Raw genomic sequence first — 12,687 nt, 5'->3', positions numbered from 1 at the left:
CTTCCTGGCATTAGCATTCCTAATTAACAAGATTCAATGGCTGGCCCAGGGTCTCATACAGAGCCCCTGGTGGAGCAAGGAGGTCCCAGATCCACAGCCTCCTGACGTGCCGTTTCTGCTACTGTGGCCAACTGTTGGACAGTCTCAGTCATCAGCCAGGGAAGCACTTTAGTCTACTGCAGAGGACAAGTGACATCCAGAAAAGAGCTATGATAGCTACCCACAGTGAAGGTTTTATACTTAGGAGTAGTATTACACTACATTCAACTAGTAATGTCTAAATGAAAGCATGGCAGAAAGATTTATGAGACAGAGCTGTGTAACTCCAGAGGCAACCCAAGGCACACATCAGATGGGAATAAAATTTTAAAAATCCCTTTAAACACACAAGGACTCAGATGCCAACACACGTAGTGAATGGCCCCAGCCAGACAGCAAAGGCATGTTGGCACCACTGTAATTTGTCCATTCACCAATATGCTTCCCGAAAAACACCCATATGCTTTCTTTTAGCATCCATATGCTTTTTTAGCAAGGAAACTAAAATATTTCATTAGTTTTGAGTAATTAATAATTACTTATTTCACAATAGTCACCCTCATTAAAAAACGAAAATAACTGATTAAGCTGCAGGATCCTGGCTTTCAACTCAAGCTTTTTTTTTTTTTTAATCTTTCCCTCTAGGAATTGTGTAATATAGTAAAACAGCCAGTGTGGAAATATTCACACTATGGGGAAAAAGAGTTATCAAACACACAGCCCCACATTCCTCTTAACTGAGACATCATGGTTTAATGAAAAGAATATGGACTTTGGAATCAGAAAGATTTGGGATCCAATCGCAGTTTAAGCCCCTGTGAATAGTCCTTCTGAGGAAATGAAGTGCGTTGAAAAGATAAAGCCTGCTGGGTGCCTTCAGCTCAGCCTTCCATCATTCCCAAGGAGCGGCTCACAGGGTTCCTCCCACCATCGCAGGCACGGGCACGGCTACCCAGAGAATGCGGGCAGCCTGCCAGTCATTGTCAGCAGGCCATGGCCATATGCCTTGAAATTGGTCTCCAGCCTAAAAAACAGTGCTTCTGAAACTCTAATGAGCACATGAACTACCTGGGGATCTTGTTAAAATACAGAATCTGATTGAGTAGCTCTGGAGTGTGGCCTGAGATCTGCATTTCAAATAAGCTCCCAGGTGATGCTGATGCTGCTAGTCCTCGGACTTACTTTGAGAAGCAAAGATCTAAAAAGTATCAGGTTGAAGCTAAGAACTGGAAGCTGTTAAAACAGGACAACAGTGCCTGTCTCATTTGGCTGTGATGAGGACTATTAATCATATTGGCAATAATATTTCTGTATATTGAACAACACAGTGATATTTCATTTATCCTCACAATAGTCCTGTTAGTAGGATATTACGTCCATTTTAAAGATGTTACTGAGACCCGAAGAAACCAGGACACACAGCTAATAAGTGCCTGTCAAGCCTATCAGGTTAAGTATTTTAAGTATAAGCATTTGGAAGACAGGAAATAGGAGTAGTTATTCCTGAAGAGTGCTCATACAAACTGCGGTCCTTGTTCTGCCACAAACTTACTGTGGCTTGAGTGTTAGTAAGTCACACCCCAATCTGGGCCACCGATTCCCATTCCAACAGGGGAAGATGTTGCCCCTGACGCTCTCTAAGACCTTTTCCATCTCTGGCATGGGTTTTTACTCTCATGACCCCCATGTGTACTCACAGTGGGTCACACATGTGGCAGTCATTAGAATTTGGCAGAAACCAAATCCTAGCTGCTCACATCCACATTTGTGTTGATCTATGCAAGGTCAGAAGTCCATCTCTGTTAAAAGACCTACGATCAATATAACAGGGAGAAAGCAACATGCAGATTTCCCAGAGCACTGAAGTCCCAAGTCAGTTGATAACTCATGCACAATCAGAGTAGTGTGAACCTAACTGCCCTTTGTCCTCTTCATCTCACTTACCAAATGGAGAGACAGACACCACTAATTTGATGGAAGTCTGAAAAAAAAAAGGAAAACTATGAGTTATTTACAATGCATTTTATACAATTGTCCAACAATTTTTATCTTTGCCCTATGGTGCCAGATAAGCACTTAATTAATGAATTATAATGTAAATGGTTCAGGATGCATGATCTTGTCCCTCTCTGAACTCCCATAGTACACATGCCCAGTACTCCTCTAGGGTCCATTTGTCATTTTTTTCCAGATATTTCTATGGTTTATAAATTTGTTTCATTGTCCCTCTTCTTTTTCAGTGAGGTCTCTGGAGATAGTCACATATTTTGGAGTATGTCTGGATTTAAATTCAAGCTTTGCTATATATTAGCTGTATGGCTTTGGCAACTTACCCAACCTCTCTGTGCTTAATTTCCTCATAAGAATAATGGGGGGAGGGAAAAGTGATAAGACCTCCGCCTTCCATATGGGAGGATCCAGGTTCAATCCCTGGAGCCTCCTGATGATAAAGAAGAAGAGAAAGGGTGCCTGCATGGTAAGCCTAGTGCCCATGCGGTGAGCCAAGTGCCCACGTGAGTGGCCACATGGTGAGCTGAGTGCCCATGCAGTAAGCCAAGTGCCTGAGTGAGTGCCCAGGTGGCGAGCCAGTGTCTGTGTGGTGAGCCAGTGCCCACACAGTGAGTCAAGTACCCGCGCAAGTGCCCACATGGTGAGCCAAGTGCTCACATGTTGAGCCGAGTGCACGCGTGAATGCTCACGTGGCGAGCTGAGTGCCCACATGAGTGCCCGTGCGGCGGACGAGTCTGTGCCCACACAGTGAGCCAAGTGCCCGCATAGCAAGATAAGTGCCTGTGTGGTGAGCCAATGCCTATGTAGCGAGCCAGTGCCCACATGGTGAGCCGATTGCCTGCACAGCAAACCGAGTGCCTGTGCAGCAAGCCAAGTGCCTGCGTGGTGAGCCAGTGCCCGCACAAATGAGTCACACAGCAAGATGATGACCAGCAAAAGAGAGATGAAGGGGAGCCTCAAGATGAAGCACAGCAGAGACCAGGAACTGAGGTAGCACAAGTAACAGGGAACCTCTTTCCACATCAAAGTTCCCCAGGATCAAATCCCGGTGAATCCTAGAGGAGAAAGATGAGTAGAGAAGACAAAAAGAAAAATAGATACAAAAGATCACACAGCAAATGGACACAGAGAGCAAAAACGGCAGGGCAGGGGAGGGAGGGGAAAAAAAAAAAAAAGAATAATGGGGGAAATCATCTTCTATTTTACAATATTAAGTGAAATATCATATTAAAGAGCCTAGAATTTAGTATTTTAGTATTTTAGAATTTGGTAGACGTACAGTAGAGTGACTGAATGAATAATGCAATCAGATAAGAGTTTCAATATTAAAATACCATATCAACAGTTTGAGACATAAATGTTCAGGGTCACACTTGGAAATGAGGCTGGCACTTAGAGTAGAACAATTCCAACAGCATCAGAAAATGTATGTCATCCAAGTGCCATTTCAGACTTTCCACACAAAAAAAAATCTTGTCCTTAACCTAGAACCCATGAGTGGCCTTCAAAGGGTCTACAAACCTGCTCAAATTATAGTCTACATTCTATGCAGAGATGCATTTTCCAGGGTAGAGATTCTATAGTTTTCATCTGATTTTCCAAAAAGTCCATAGCCCCTACCTCTAAAAACACATGGACACAAATTAAGAACTACTTACTGTTATAAACAAGTCCTTTAATAGAAAGGGACCTATCAATTGACTCAGAAAATTTATTTACTACCTCAAGGCTAAGAAATGCAAATGTGCTTTTCAGAAAGATGGCCAGAGGAAGTTATAATGAGGAGCACGCCAAGCCAGAAAAAGGGGCTCTGAATTCAAGACCTAGCTTGGCTGAAATCTTGTTACAGGACCTCGAGCAAATCAGAGACTCATGGAAAGTCAGAGTTTGAAAGGGATCTTTGACATTATCTATATCATTCCTCCTCCCACCTTAAAAACGGAGAAACTGAGGCCCAGAGGGTCATGTACTCACCAAAGTCACAGTAAATTAAGAGTCAGGATTTGAACCTCAGATTCGGTAAAATAATTTGCATTCTGAATCTAGCTTTATGAAGATAAGAGTTTAGATCCAATGGCCTCTATGGTATTTTCTAATTCTTTGGATAATTACTGGTTTCAACCCTGGACCTGAAAGTCCCAGGAGTTTGGTTTTGGCAAAGATGATTTCAGCTGCTTCTCAGACCCAGCCCAGTCCCACGAGAACAAGACAGTGAGAAAGGTCTGAAAGAGAGACACTACTATTAATCTTGTATAACCCAGCAACTGGGAATTGTAGGCCCTGAACTAGATTTCATTCTGTTAGCTATTATTCTCCTGTCCTCTGGCTTATTAATCCCTCATCTGTCCTCTCTTTATTAATGTTCCCAACTATCTACAGTAAACAGCCAGCAAGGAGCTCATCCTTAGCTTCCTATAATTCACTGGATCAGCAAAGGGCAGGAGGTAGGTGGAAGAGGTTGTGGTTATGTCAGGGTCGAATAATTTCTATCAGGGTCAAATATTTCTAACAGAAAGGACTGGAAAGGGGGCCACTGACTCCAAATAAATACAGAGAGGAGCAGCCAGTAGGAGCCCTCTGTACCACTGCCACACAGAATTAATGAAGATGTCTGGAGTCCACTTATGTTTTAAAGCTATCTCACATCCCTGTGTTGACACTGAGATAAGCTTTGCCTGAAAGACAACAGCCCTTTAAGTATGATGGAGGCAAAGAACAGTTTATAGAAAGGGATTTCTCTACTTAAACGAAAACACAACTCTGGAGTCAGAATTAAGAATTCTAGTCCAGGATCTGCTACAAATATCTTAGATAAATTAGACTCCCTCCTTGACCCCAAAATTTCCATCTGTGAAATGACAGAATTTGGTTAGATTGATTTGTAAAGTCCCCTCTGGCTTTGACATTCTGCCCTCTTCTTACAGGTCCAATGACTCACCCTGTAAAAGTCATACAACAGAAGAATCCACCGATGTTGACAGTGGATGAGTTTACCAGATCCTCCAAAAATGAAACGCTGATTATGGAAGAATGCCACAGAGAAGAGGAAGATGGGAGAAGGTAGGTTGTTTTTCTTTCTAACCAGAAATTGCAAATAGCAATGTTGCTAAAGGCGAGAGGATGACCAATGTACAAATGCCCAGTCATAGTGTTTATATAATTCAAATCACTTATTGTTCTTCCCATGTGTAGGAGAATCAAAAACTAAACTAAACAGAAGAATAACTATTTTCACACACTGACTCTGCAGTAGAGTCATAGGACTTCCCTATGATATTGGAAAAGTGTCGGCAGAAGGCAGAACATTTAACTAAAAGTAATGCCACGATCAACCGTGCAACTCTTTTAAAATGCCCAAATGGACCCCAGAAAGGGAAAGTGCTTGCCCAAGGTGACACAGTGAGTTGAGAACAGAGCTGGGAATAGAAATAGTTTCTCATGCCTTCTGGCTCACAATTCTTCCTCTGTAACACATTGCTTTATTCCCCAGAACAATGAAAATCTATCCAGGTAACTAAGAAAATAATTTCATTTATAACTATTACCTCTGCCTCCAACTCAAATAAACAATAACTTATTAATTTGATTTAATGCAGACCAGAGCTCTTTCCACCAACTTATAATAAACAATTTACTCTGCAAAATAGACAACTCCATGATAATTAAATGGGCATTACTCATCCCTGTCAATGAATCACCCTGTCCTTCGTCAAGTATAGATCTTGCCTATTAAAGAACATTAAGTATCAGCTCTAAATAGTAAACAGGGTATAAGATTTCAGATTCCATGAAGTGTAGCTTTAAATAGATCTGGTTTGGAAATGGGACAGGGAACACACCACAATCGGTATTCCAACATTGAAAGCAGAGAAAAACAATAATTATACCTATTAATTGGGTACCTGTTGACATATCTACTGTCAAATCTAATTATTTATTTAAACTGTTATTCTTTCTCCTCTGCTGCTACTGATACCAATTATTACCATAAGATTATTTAAAAATTCTACCGCATGCCCCAAAAATATTTATTGATTCACCTTCCACAAAGTTATTGAGAAGTTCTCTCTGTCTGTCTCCACCAGCCCCCATTTCCAAAATATAAATGAAGGCTCCTAGATAGATAAATAGATAGACAGAGTAATAGAGGTAGATAAATGATAGATGCTAAATGGGTAGAGCAATGACAGATAGAAGGCAGGTAAGTAGGTAGGCAGAGACATGGACATAGACCTAGAGCAATTTTCATAACCTTTCAAGGCTTGCTTAAACTCCTCTTTGTAGTTTCAAGATGGGAAGTAAAGGTGGCACAGTTAACCACTTTCCTTTTTTATTGAAGTATATCATTCATACATGAACACACATGAACACTAAGTGTATAGTAAAGATTGCGAACTTGTAAATAAACATACATAACATCACGCAGGGTTCTCATATATCACCCCTCCACCAACTCTTTGCATTGGTGTGAAACATTTGTTATAAACTATGCAAGAGTATTGTCAAAAAATTTCTACCTACTATAGTTTTTATCTTACATTTGGTGTATTTTTCCCCCAACCCATACTAATTTTCGTTTAATGTATTTTTGTTACAGATATTGTGAACTTGCAAAAGAATCATACAGATGTGTTAAAGTTTATTCTACTGATATTTAATAATTGGCATTTGGGGGAAGTATAGTATGATAACTGCAGTTTCTAAAATAAACAAGTTAAATCTCTGCCTCACAAAGCTGTCAAAAACCATGGTAGTGTGTGTCTACAGTAATTATTTTCTGATATATTTATCCATGAAAGTAATGCATTAGAAAGGAGTTTATGCAGGGGTATTTTGTGGGCTGGACAAGGAAAAAACGATAGGCAGGAACCCTTTCCATATATTTTGCTACTGCATTTATATATATAAATAACTCTTTCGTAGGAATGAGAATAAAATCTAAATATGGCTGCTACGTCTGATATAATTATAGAGGAGTTTCACAGTCCATACGTCACCCACAATAGTTGCAGATGATATGCTCTTACATATCATGAATATTAGCTTTGAAAACTATATTAACCTAAAAGTGTATCTTCCACTCAATTTTAAAATTACTAACTCCTACAAATATGGGGTGGTAACAACAAACTTCAGTTCTTTTAATGATCTGTGCTACTTATGTTTGTGGTTCAAAGATCATGGAACTAACATACCAAAGAGATGAACAAAAATTCAGCATAACAAATTTTTCAGTACTTTAAATGCTGATATCAAATCTTCCACAAAGTTACTATTATGCAGGTGGGAACAACTTATTAACTACCTCATTTCCTTTTTGCTAAGACTTCTTCTAAAGGATTACATAGAACAGCAGAGCTCACTGGGATCCCAGCTGGTCAGCTGCAGGAGAAAACTCACCATTTTTCAAATTTTAAAACTATTGTGATTCCATTTTTTAAAAATTATTGACCTCCCTTTTCTTGACAACCTCAAGGCAAGTATATACCACAGGTCTCCCTTCTCCACACTGGTCTCCCAGGACGGCGGCATGTGCCCTGGGTTTCAGAAGACTCTAACTCATTCTCTATGTTGTAAGGAAATTTTGTTTGTAGCCTTAGTGTATATCTTTGTGAGGTGATTTGTGACCTATTACTGTTTGGCCCCAGCAGGGGCGGGTAAGATTGGCAGCTGGCAATGTCTGAATCAGAGGCTGAGAGAGCTGGGTGAGAAGCGCTCAGGCCATCTCCTATCTGGGATTATAATCAAACAACGATATGAATAGCCTAGTACATAGCATAGTATGGGTACTTAACAAATACCTGTTAAATCTGAGATGGCCATGTTGCCCAAATAATTTTTCTTTTGCTATTAACTGTAAGGGCTAGGAGTTAAGAGGGTAAGTCAAATCAAGAAGACCAAAAAGGAGGGTACGCTGCCATGGCCATTTTTCAGGGTTTGTTCATCATGATGTTCATTGTATTTCCTCTATTGGTTGTAAAATCAGCCTTAAACATTATTGGCTAAAATGCATATCAGCATTTCATAAACATTTAGATGCTGGTGCTTTCTTACCTCAGATCACTAGCTCTTGAAGTGGTCTATACACACAAGCTTAAGCGAACTGCAATGCCAGTGTCTGTAAACAAAATAGGCAAAAGTTACTCCTGGGTTTTAAACCTCTATTAATTCATTAATAATTTTTTCTTCCTACGTCTTTTCAAAACACTTTCACATTCATTTTCTCATGTCACCTGCACAATTGCCTGGTGAAGAGCAAGCATGAGTCTCTTCCCTTCAGAGGTGAGGAAACGGAAGCTCAGAGGCACAGGAAGGATGGGAAGGGAGATAACACCTACGGAGGCTCTAATATGCTGAGCAAGTTATGTACCGTCTCTCACATTTACCTTAATAAGCACCAGACAAAATGTGTATTATTGCCCTTGTTTTACAGAAATGGAAACTCAAGTTCAGAAAAGTTAAGTAACTCACCTAAAACAACACAGTTACTAGAATGTGTGGCAGAGCACCAAGTTGGAACCAGGGGTTCTGCCTCTGGTCTTTCTTTATACCTCAGTCTCTCCTAGCTTATCAGGCTGGGAAAACACTAGGCCAAACTGACTTGATTCAGGAGGCGTGAGGGAAGAGGGAAAAACAAATAAAAGAAGTTATTTGATTCACATAGGGAAGTGGAAAAAGCACAAGGGATTTAGAGCCAGAGACTGATCTGCCTCTTACCATGTGGCCTTAGGCAAGCTACTTAAACTCTTGGAGTATTAATTTCCTCATATGTAAATGATAATTTCTACTTCATAGGCAAAGCTCTTCTAAGATAAACATTTTTGGAATATTATTCCATTTTACAAATGTACAGAGCCATGGTATATGAATTGATAATATTTCTTCTTAGGAGTCCATGTTTAAGTGATCAAAGGATGATATTAAAAGCCACAAAGCTAGAAAATACCTCTGGATTGGGCAGTTCTTTGATTCACACCCCTACTTTTAAAACACCATAATGTTTATGTGAATCTCACATGGCTTCGCCTAACTACAAAACAACAACAGAAAAAACTCCTCTGAAAGACAAGTCCTTAAAACTTAAAAAAAAAAAATCAAGTATCCCCTCAGCCTCAAAAAGCAAGAGACACTGCCTTAATTGAAAGGCCTGCAAATGATATAGGGTCACTTTAAAGTTTGTGCCTAAATGATGCCTTAGGTTAAGAGAGATGAAGCTTCCAACCTGACAGCAAGAACAAAGAGAACTTGTTTTAATACAATGGATAGATGTATCGGGAAGTATAAGAACTCCGGGAAGCTTCCTTAAAATATCCCTTTTTCACATAGAACACAAATCAGATTAAGACAAGAGCATGGTTGATAGAGTGACCTGCAAGAAATTCTGGTTATCTGCCACAAAATCAAACCATTAATAATCTTTTAACTCTATTCTTTATCTTAGAGTTAGAAAACTAATCACATGGCCATTTTGTTTCAAATCATCCCCACTATAACCCCAAGGAGACCTTATTCCCCCACTTTTACAGATAAGGAAATAAAAAACTTCAAAGATCACCTAATATGGAACAGATCAAAACCTAAACCTTGAATTCTTGACACCAAAACCAGTAAGCACATTTCTAAAATAAAATGCAGACTCCCATTTGGTAATACACTATTTTGAGAGGGTAACAAAAAGTTCAGGAAAGGGAAAACAACACTGAAGTAGAGACAATGGTTAAAGCCCCAAAGGACATTTAGTATTCTGAGTTCTGCTTCACTGTCAAGTGAAAGGAGAAAGAGAAGATTTCACATCTGCGGTCTCACCAGAGGTGACTTATTTCTAAGCTGGGCTGAAAAGAGGACTGGATGCAGAGTTACTATCATGAACACTTTCTCAGCTCTCCCCAGTTTCAGAGATGCAACACCCTTCAGCCAAATGTCAAAATACAAGTCACAGAAACAACAGGAGTCAGCACAACTGAGTTAGGGTAAAAGACCCATCATCAAAAAGTGTCCCCTTAAGCAGTAAGTAGAAAAGCTGATGCCTTCTAGCTAACTTCACCAGCCCCTCTTCACTTGGTTCAAGTGCCACGTGTCCTCAGAAACTCCTGGGTATTTCATAATGCAATGGGGTTTTCCACTAGGCTAATAAAGACATGTGGGGCGATTGGTTATGAAGTCCCTATTATCCTTGGCAGTCCCTGTGTATTTTATAACTGCTGACCCAGTCCTTGGCATGTCTCTATTTTTTGTCAAATGACCCATCCTTTCCCAAGAAAAATGGCCTCATCTACAGAAGCAATTAAAGCCAAAGACAACCAACCAGCCCTTTATAATCAACCTCTAACTTACAAAACTTCAACCTATGAATTAGAATATATGCCAAAGCTAGATACATCAAAACTTGTTACTCTGACAGGAGTACTGATCATTTCTACAGAAAGAACAAGAAGAAACAAATGAAATCAGTAAGGAAAAGAAAGTGGGAATAGAAATGATGTGGCATAAAGGAAAAAAAGCAGAAAGGAATGCAGGGAGATGAGAAACAGAGAGCAGAGACACCTGTTTCAAGAGGTTTTTTACAAACCCTGGGAGTCTGAATCTGCTACCACATTCCAGGGCAATTTTTCAGCAACATACGCCTAGGATAATGATCCTAACATTACGAACAAGAATTCTGACCAAGCAAGCACTACGACTTCTGAACCCAATGCTCCAGATAATTGATAATACTTTATTTTGTTTAAGTTCTCTAGCACAAACAAGCATAAGGCAAGAGCCTTGCAAAAACTGCTCCTAAGCCAGTACATTGTTTACTCTTTGTAAACATGTTCTAAATCCGGGGTGTTATCTTGAAAACAACACTGGAGTATAGACCTGGGTTCTGGTCTTAGCACCACAACCCCCAAATCTTTTTAATTAGAAGTTGTATGAAATATAAACTTTTTCTGTTTCTCTTTTCATAGGTCTTGCCCATGGTTAGCCAAAAACCACTGTGAAAAAGCCATGATTTATTTTGTCTGGATTTTGTGTGTTTTGGTATGTTTTATGCAGTGGTGATGAGAGAATTACTTACAGTAAGATTTGTTTAAATTAAATAATATAATAATGTTAAACATTATTATGTTAAACATTTTTAGGAAGTCGGTCCCAGAAGCAATTGAAATGTTAGATTAGGCCAAACACATTAGGTGACAGACATGGAATGTCCACTATTCCCAGCACCAAATCCTCTATTAAAAACATTTTTAAATGCTTTCTCTTTCCCACCACCCTAAGATACTTATCAAGACTACAACATATTCCATATCTTAGGAATCATTTGGTTGTCTCATTAAAGTAATGTTTGCCAGTATTTAATTGCTTCCCTCCCTGATTTTAATTTCCTCACCTGTCAGCATCTATCAGAGGCACTGAGATCTTTTGACATCCTGGCTGATTGTGTTGAAATTAATCATATTTTTTAAAAGTAAATTGCTTTGGCCTAAAGGTAATGCTTAACTTCTTAATGTGGTATTTTTAAAAGTTCTATCCATGGAACTCATAATCAGAAAATTAGAGACTTTACCAATCCTAAGCAAAATATAACTAGCTTACAAATCTCCAGTCCTGGACCCGAAAAGAGCAATTAAAAAAAAAAAAAGGGAAGCAGACTTGGCCCAATGGATAGGACATCCGCCTACCACAGGGAAGGTCCACGGTTCAAACCCCGGGACTCCTTGACCCGTGTGGAGCTGGCCCATGTGCAGTGCTCATGTGTGCAAGGAGTGTGCGTGCCACGCAGGGGTGTCCCCAGCGTAGGGAAGTCCCACGCGCAAGGAGTACGCCCTGTAAGGAGAGCCGCCCAGCACGAAAGAAAGTGCAACCTGCCCAGGAATGGCACTGCACACACGGAGAGCTGACACAGCAAGATGACGCAACAAAAAGAAACATAGATTCCCGGTGCCGCTGATAAGGATAAAAGTGGTCACAGAAGAACACACAATGAATGGACATAGAGAGCAGAGAATGGGGGGGCTGGGGGGGGGGGGGGAAGGGGAGAGAAATAAATAAAAAATAAATCTTTAAAGAAAAAATCCATCAACAAGCACTCACTAAATATATATAACAATGGTGGAAAAGAGAGGGCAATAAGACATGAAACTACCTGAAAAAGTCTGAGGAAACTAGAACTAAACCAAACTCATTTTGACTAAAGTACCTGGCAATCTGACCACTCAAAAGGTATACTTTATATTTAAAGTTGTGAACAAACATATAAATTGTGTTTTCATACATATCAAAGATTTTCTTCTTCACCACAACCCAATGGGGTATAATTTTTCCATGTTATTGCTAGCAATAATGGCAATATTCCCACTTGACAAGTGAAGAAGCTGAGGCACTCTTAGAAGAGTAAACGATCTCTTTCCTAAACACCTAGGTACGGGCAGATCTGGTCATGTGATCTAAATAAAATCAGAGAGGAAAGCATGATCATGTTGGAATCAAGAGAGAAAAAAATTATTTGCAAAGCCCACATTATTATTCAGTGCTAATTATTGTGCTAATATCTATCAGTGATAATGCTTAAGAAATTCACCTTGGAAACTCACAAGCACAGAGCTGTTCTATAAGAAGTAAATGAAATGATGAATACAGAAATACTTTGTAATG

General features: G+C 39.7%; 1 protein-coding gene across 8 annotated transcripts in view; it reads right to left on the bottom strand.

The window, feature by feature from the left end:
• LPP (LIM domain containing preferred translocation partner in lipoma) overlaps nt 1-12,687 on the bottom strand; it is a 715,716-nt gene that overhangs the window by 544,852 nt on the left and 158,177 nt on the right. For 7 of the 8 annotated variants that reach the window (XM_071214679.1, XM_004467196.4, XM_071214680.1 and 4 more), the window contains 2 exons: nt 8,104-8,167; nt 1,984-2,020 (listed from right to left, as the gene is read on the bottom strand). The exons of the other annotated variant lie outside the window; for it this stretch is intronic. The gene's annotated coding sequence lies outside the window, so the exon portion shown is untranslated. The remainder of the gene's footprint in view (nt 1-1,983; nt 2,021-8,103; nt 8,168-12,687) is intronic. 8 annotated transcript variants of the gene reach the window in all.

This window comes from Dasypus novemcinctus, chromosome 4 (genome assembly GCF_030445035.2).
Source record: "Dasypus novemcinctus isolate mDasNov1 chromosome 4, mDasNov1.1.hap2, whole genome shotgun sequence".
NCBI classification, from domain to species: Eukaryota; Metazoa; Chordata; class Mammalia; order Cingulata; family Dasypodidae; genus Dasypus; species Dasypus novemcinctus.
This window is presented reverse-complemented; position numbering and strand designations above follow the sequence as displayed.